The 7,321-nt window shown below is 40.4% G+C and overlaps 1 protein-coding gene across 1 annotated transcript in view; it reads right to left on the reverse strand.

Annotated features, from left to right (window-relative positions):
• The window catches only part of LOC119423588 (janus kinase and microtubule-interacting protein 3-like), a 185,403-nt gene that overhangs the window by 658 nt on the left and 177,424 nt on the right, over positions 1-7,321 (reverse strand). The gene's annotated exons all lie outside the window — the stretch shown is intronic.

Raw genomic sequence — 7,321 nt, forward strand, 5'->3', positions numbered from 1 at the left:
TAAGTATAAATTGACATAAAAGCATCAAAATAATCATTCCTATATCACCAGAAACTCCGGACTCATCACCATTTCTTCCCTCCGTTGAGGGTCTACGTAATATCCATGTATCTAACCCTCAGTCTCTCTGTCACCTGGAACGGGCTGCTACAGCAAGTACCCCACCTTCTTCCCCATTGCCTATGGCTCTGTTTAATGTTCGTTCAATTACAAACAAATCGTTCATGCTGAACAACTTTATAAAATCCTGAAATCTGGATTTTTTGTTACTGAGACCTGGCAACGTGATTCAGATTTTATTTCTCTTATCGAATTGTGTCCTGGTGGCTATTCTTTCATCAGCCAGCCGTGGCTGTCTGGCCGTGGAGGAGGCCTCACAGCCGTGTTTAGAAACAGGTTTTCCTGCCGCACATCTAATGTTGGACGATTTGCATCGTTCTAGCTGCAGCTCTTTAAAATTGGGATTAAGGACCCATTTTATTGTGCAGTGGTTTACCGTCCACCTGGTCCAAACAGTTCTTTCTGAAAATGATTTTAGTGACTTATCAGCTACTCTAAAGCTGTCCAGGCTGGTTATTGTTGGCGATTTTAATGTCCACGTTGATGACGTCACTGACTCCTTGGCAAAGAACTTTCAGTGTAATGGACTCTTTAAATTTCATTCAGCATATGTCAGGACCAACTCACTCCAAAGGACATACCTTGGACCTTGTTTTTACTTTAGGTGTGAACATTGATTTTTTTGTCTTCTGAGGACATTTTTATCTCTGATCATCACTGTATTATTTTTAATTTATGTCTAACTGTTTTACAGCAATCACCTCGCCGTGAGGTCAGCTCTCGCTTTTTAAACTCATCAACAGCAGACCTTTTTTTGGCTGAGTTTAATCCATTTTTATCTCCTTTTAATGATGTAGTTTTACTGACTGATCATTTTAATGAACATTTTCTCTCTGTTTTAGACAATATTTGCCCTATCAAAAAAGGTCATTGCCTGTTTCTAACCCCACACTGTGGATAAATGACAGCATTCAATGTTTAAAGCGTTCTTGTAGAAAAACTGAACGTTTGTGGAAGAAAACTAATCTACAGGTGCATCTTCTGTTTTTAAAGGATCTTTTAGCCTCTTTTAACAATGCAGTTAAAGAAGCAAGGGCAATTTATTTCTCTAACCTGTCCGATAGATCAGTCTTCTTGGCTTCCTCTACTTCAGATTCCAGTCCTGCCCTGTTCATTTTGGCGTTCCTCAGGGCTCTGTTCTGGGGCCATTGTTTTTGTTCCATCTGCTCCCTCTTGGTCAAATACTGTCATCTTTTAAGGATGTCTCATATCACTGTTATGCTGATGACATTCGGTTGTACATCTCTTTTTTTCCAAATGAGGTTTCAAAATTACACATCTTACTCAACTGTATGGATTCAGTTAAAAGCTGGATGACAGAAAGTTTTCTTCAGCTGAACAGTGAGAAAACTGAAGTAATAATCTTTGCTCCAGAAAAAACAACTGCAGTGATAAAGCAGAACCTTGGACCTCTTGGTCATTTAGCCAAGTCTTCGGTTAGAAATCTTGGGCTAACTTTTGACTCTTGTTTTACTCTGGAAAATCATATTAAGTCACTGGTTCGTTCTTGTTTCTACCATCTGCGTAACATCGCCAAACTTAGCCATATTGTTTCCCGTCCAGAAATGGAAATGGAAATGTTAATTCATGCATTTGTTTCATCTCGCCTGGATTATTGTAATGCACTGTATACATGTTTAACCAAAACCTCCCTAGACCGGTTGCAGTCTGTGCAAAATGCTGCGGCTCAACTCCTGACTGGATCATCAAAGTATTGCCATGCAACATGACTTTTAAAGCAACTGCATTGGCTCCCATTTCAACATCGAGTGTATTTTAAGGTTTTGGTTTTAACCTGGAGAGCTTTACATGGTCAAACACCAAATTACATAACAGAACTTTTACATCTCTACACACCGATCAGAGCTCTGAGGTCCTGTGATCAAGGCCTACTGACTGTCTCCCGACAAAATTGAAGACTAAAGGAGATAGAGCCTTTTCTTCCGCGGCTCCAAGACTCTGGAACTCTCTTCCTCAAACTTTCCGATTAGTGGACTCAGTGATTTCTTTTAAAGGTCAGCTAAAAACTTATCTTTTTAAATCTGCTTTTGACTGAATTTGTTTTTTACTTTTATTTATCTGATTTGTTAAAGCGTTTTGTGATTTTTATCTTGAGAAGCGCTATAAAAATAAAGTTTTACTTACTTACTTACCAAGCTTCTTAAATCCATGAACACGAAGTGGTGAAATGATAGTCCAGAATCTTATATTTTATTCTTTGCTTTAATTGATGATTTGCAGGGGATCAGCGTTGTAGCAGAAATCCATAGTGATTATTCGGTTACATAGCCAAGTCAGTAGTCAAAAGTCCACTTGTTACTTGAAAGGTGTTACTGTTGGTTGATGTCCAAGTGGCGAAACAGTCCAATCGTGTTGTAATTCCTTTGTTCCAATGAGCTGAACCAAAGAATTATAAATCTGTAAAGCTCCAATGAGTAAAAACAGAAAATTATAAATCCATAAGCTCCGTTGAAGAAAACTAGAAATATATTAATCTTCACTCTGTTGAGCCAAAGTAAGGTAAGGTGATTAGGTTCAGGGGAAGACTTCTGCTGCTCTGAGACCCCAGAGAACACTCAGAAACCCAAGATCGTTACTGGATTCGATGAGCCGTCAGCTGGCATCTCGAGTTTACCTCGCGTTCCCAGAATCCTCCGGAGTGAAATATGAAAAATTAAGTTTAGTTGGAAAAATAAAAAAATTAAAAAGTTGAAATCTAAAGTGTGTTCAAAAACTCTATCAAGCAAAAAGGATAAAAATCAAAAAATACAAAGGCATCTTCAAAATCCCATAATGCAGCAAAAATGGGGAACCTCTCCTAAATTGTATTAATTATGACTTTAAAAAGACCAAATTTAATAGAACGAGTAAATCCTGAAAACTCAATGTTGTCAAGAGTCCCAACATTCTACTAGTATATATAGCTATAAGCTATTTTAATTATTTAATTTTATTTTAGGACAGCTATTAATATGCGTCATACCATCTCTTCTTGAAGACCCCTTGTCAAAGGGGATCCTTGAATGATGAAGCTGGCGACAAGCATTCCTCAGTTGCTTTTGAAGAATATTTCATACTGCATTCAATAAAATCCAATTTTGGAAACGTGAGTTGGCTTTCAAGTCCGGGTTGAGCTGAGAAAAATTATTTTCCTCTTTGGATCTTCAAGTTCCCTTTAGTTACTGAATGCGTCAATGAACTGTCCTTAAAAACTCTCCAAGTGCTTCAGCACTGATTGTTAATGCTGAGCCTTTTTATACATTTGTCTGCTTATTGCGTAATTTCTGCATAGCAACAGTCCTGAATACAGACTATTCTACAACGTCAGATCACATGTTCAACGTCACTGTCATTGCTAAAATTACCTTTGACTGCCACTAGGTTTGTCTTCCTGTTTTTCTGCACAGAGCTTCCTCTTTTTCTGCCTCTTCACTTAAGGTATCTTGTTCTTGTTCTCTGTAGATGGCTTCCTCTTTTTCTACAGATAACTTCTTTTTTCTTCTACTGGCCTGGCCATCTGTTCAGACTTCCACTTCCTGTGATGACTTGACACACAAACCTTAACTGTTAACTTGACCTGTTGACCATAAATTCTCTTCAATTTTAGTCAGTAACTAATTAATTTATTCCAAAAAAGTTCAATCTGGTCCTCTGGACATTAAAAAAAAAACAGAAAAAAAAAAAAAAACAAAGCAAAAAAAAATGAAGAAACGTTTCCTCTCATCCGAGAGACTTCCTCAGTCTGAGGTGCTGTATTCAGCTCAGTCTCTTAAATAGCACCTTCTCAGAGCGGATCAACCAGTTTGCTGCTGACAACCAAAACCAGCTTCTCACATGGTCAAGAAGGACCATCAGCCTAACAATGGATCATTAGCACACTGATTGCTGTTTACTATTCACAGGGGGTTGAGTGATACTAGCAATCACAGCATTGTAAGAGGGGGACAGTTGAACCCGGAGGCCTCCACCCCGTTTAATGATGGACGATTTCTTTTCACAAAGATGACCTCCTTTACTCCTCTCTCAAACCATAGTTCCTCTCTGTCCAGGATGTGAACATCTTCATCCCTGAAAGAGTGACCGCTGGCCTGGAGATGAGTGTAGACCGCAAAATCCTGGCCTGATTATTTTGATCTTCTGTGCTGGGACATCCTTTTGGCCAGTGGCTGTTTAGTTTCCCCGATGTAAGACTGATCACAGCCCTCCTGACACTGAACAGCATACACAATATTACCCTGTTTGTGCCGGGGGACTGGATCTTTGGGATGAACCAGTCTTTGCCGTAATGTATTTTGGAGTTTAAAAGCCACTGGGACGTTATGTTTAGAAAATAAATGTCTGTTTCTCTGATACTCCCTCAACATATGGAATGACCACTGGTCTGGGTTCCTCCTTTTCACCTGATGGCTGACTGGAGTCCTGTCTTGTGTAGGATTTCTCCTTCTGCCTGGCTCCTGAGTTAGTGGGGATGCTGTCTGCTCTGTGATACAGAGTCCTGATGACTCCTAACTTGTGCTCCAAAGGGTGATGGGAGTCAAACTGCAAATACTGGTCTGTGTGGGTGGGTTTGCGTTACACCTCGGTTTGCAAAAGTCCTCTATCAGAGACTGAGACCTCACAGTCCAAGAAAGCCAACCTGCCATTTTTTATATCTTCTCATGTGAACTTGATGTATTTATCCACAGAGTTGATGTGGTCAGTAAAACGTTAGACTTCCTGAGATTTAATTTTAACCCAGGTGTCGTCAACATACCTGAACCAACGACTTGGTGGTGTCCCTGAAAAGGACGTCAAGGCGCTATTTTCTACCTCCTCCATGTACAGGTTGGCAACAATAGGAAAAACTGGAGACCCCATAGCACACCCATGTTTCTGCCTATAATATTGCTCCCCATATGTTCAGTAGGTTGACTGCAGGCACAGTTTCAAGAGTTGACACAGTTGTTCTGTGGAAAGAAAACAACTGTGTCAACTTCATTTGATTTCAACAAAGAAAGATGACAACAATGGACAACAGCAACATCAATAAACAATTATAAAAAGTCATACTGCAGGGTTTTTTTTTTTTTTTTTTTTTTTTTTTTTTACAGATAGGATGGCTAAAAGGAAAAGGTAACAAAAAAACAGCTAGATTCTAAGGCAAATGTAGAAAACTAAAAACAGGAACATGTCTGCATTGGTCCCTGCCAGGAGTCCAACAGATTCTTAAAGCCACTTAGAGAGGTCAAGGTCGAGAGCTTCAAATCTTTTTGTAAGATATTACAGGAAACCGGAGCGGAGTAGGAGAAGACCCTTTTGCCTAGTTCAGTCCTCATTGAGGGAACACTGCAGGTAATAATGTCCTGAGAGCGCACTCCGTAGCTGCACTCACGCAGAGACATGTAGGAGGAGATGTATGAAGGCAACAGACCAAGGAGTGATTTAAAGATGAAAATGTACCAGTGAGAGAGTCTGCGTGAAGTTAATGATGTCCAGTTAACCAGTGAATACAGGGTGCAGTGGTGGGTACGATAATCACAGCCAGTTATGAATCTTAGTGCACCATGATAGACAGCATCCAACATCTGCAGGGTTCTTGTAGGAGCGTTCATGTAAATAATATCGCCAAAATCAATTGAGGGAAGGAAAGTCACAGATACAAGGCGTTTTCTAGCATTCAGGGTTAGACAGGATCTGTTTCTGAAAAAGAAACCCAGTTTAATTTTCAGTTTCTTTACCAAGTTTTCCACATGGAGCTTAAAAGAAAGATGTGAGTCGACCAAGATACCCAAATATTTATAGGAATCAACAAACTCAATGGGGACACCATTTGAGGATAAAATCGGAGGAAGAACTGCTGGGACCAACTTCCTATTTGAAAAAAAAGCATCCCTTTGGTTTTGTCGGCATTTAGGACAAGTTTGAGGTGAAACAAATATGTCTGGATGTAGTTGAATGCAGATTTCAAAAGCTGAAAAGCCTTAGCAACAGTTTTAGCTAGACAATAAACAACTGTGTCATCAGCATAGAAATGTATGGATGCATTAGGGATGTTTTTACCAACATTATGTAAGTAGATTGTAAAGAGGGTGGGTCCTAAGACTGAGCCTTGTGGTACACCATTGTTGACTGTTAAATAACTGGAGGAAGTACCATTATGTTGAACACATTGCCTCTGGTCTGAAAGATAGCTAGAGAACCAACCAATGGTGTGTTCTGAGAAACCAATTTCTGAGAGTTTATGACACAAGAGGTTATGATCCACAGTGTCAAAAGCTTTAGACAGGTCTAAGAAATGTGCAGCACAATAATCCTTAGCATCCAGTGCTTCAACAACATCATTAAGGACCTTCAGTGAAGCAGTGGTTGTGCTGTGTTGTTTCCTGAAACCAGATTGATGTGGAGGTAAGATGTTAAAGGAGTCCAGGTAATTTATGATTTGAGAGTTTATCAGTTTTTCTAGAACCTTGGCTAAAATACAGAGTTTAGAGATTGGTCGATAGTTGTTCAGTGAGGTGGGGTCACCTCCCTTCAGCAAAGGAAGAACAAAGGCTGTTTTCCAAGTGCCTGGGATGGAGTTTTGTCTTATGGAGAGATTGAAGATGTGGGTCACAGGGACTGTGATGATATGAGCAGCCAGCCTTAAGAAATAAGGTGGAAGTTCATCAGGACCTGCAGATTTTTTAGGGTCAAGATCTTTTAACAGTTTATTAACCTCACTGACTGAGAATGTAAGGATGGTACTTTTCTGTGGCCCGGTTTGTGTCTGTTTCCCTCGTGCTTCCTCATTAGTTTCCATTGTTGCCACCTGTGTCTCGTCCCAGCTGTTTGTCATCATGTCTCGTCTTCTCCCAGTATTTAAGCTGTCCTATTCTGTCTTGTTCTTCGTCGGGTCGTCTTGGTTGGGTACGCTTCCTTGGGTCTCCTGAGTCTCTCCTCGTCTTCCTGGTCCCTCGAGTTCCCCGTGTCTCCTGAGTTCCCCGTGCCTTCCTTCCTTGCTTATGTAAGTTTTGCTGCCCCGTCAGCTCGTTTTTTTTGTACTTTTCATTTGTCATTAAAAGCCTATTTTGTATATCTGCCGAGTTGAGTCCCTGTTCTGCACTCTGGGTTCGCTCCAGACACAAATCCTAACAGTACGACCCGACCAGAACAGAACCCAGTGGGCAGGGTTCTCTCTCGGCAGCACTCACCTTTTTTCTTTTTTCCCTCCTCGTGCCTGATG

The sequence above is a fragment of the Nematolebias whitei genome, chromosome 17 (assembly GCF_014905685.2).
Source record: "Nematolebias whitei isolate Nwh7 chromosome 17, NemWhi1, whole genome shotgun sequence".
Lineage (NCBI taxonomy): Eukaryota > Metazoa > Chordata > Actinopteri > Cyprinodontiformes > Rivulidae > Nematolebias > Nematolebias whitei.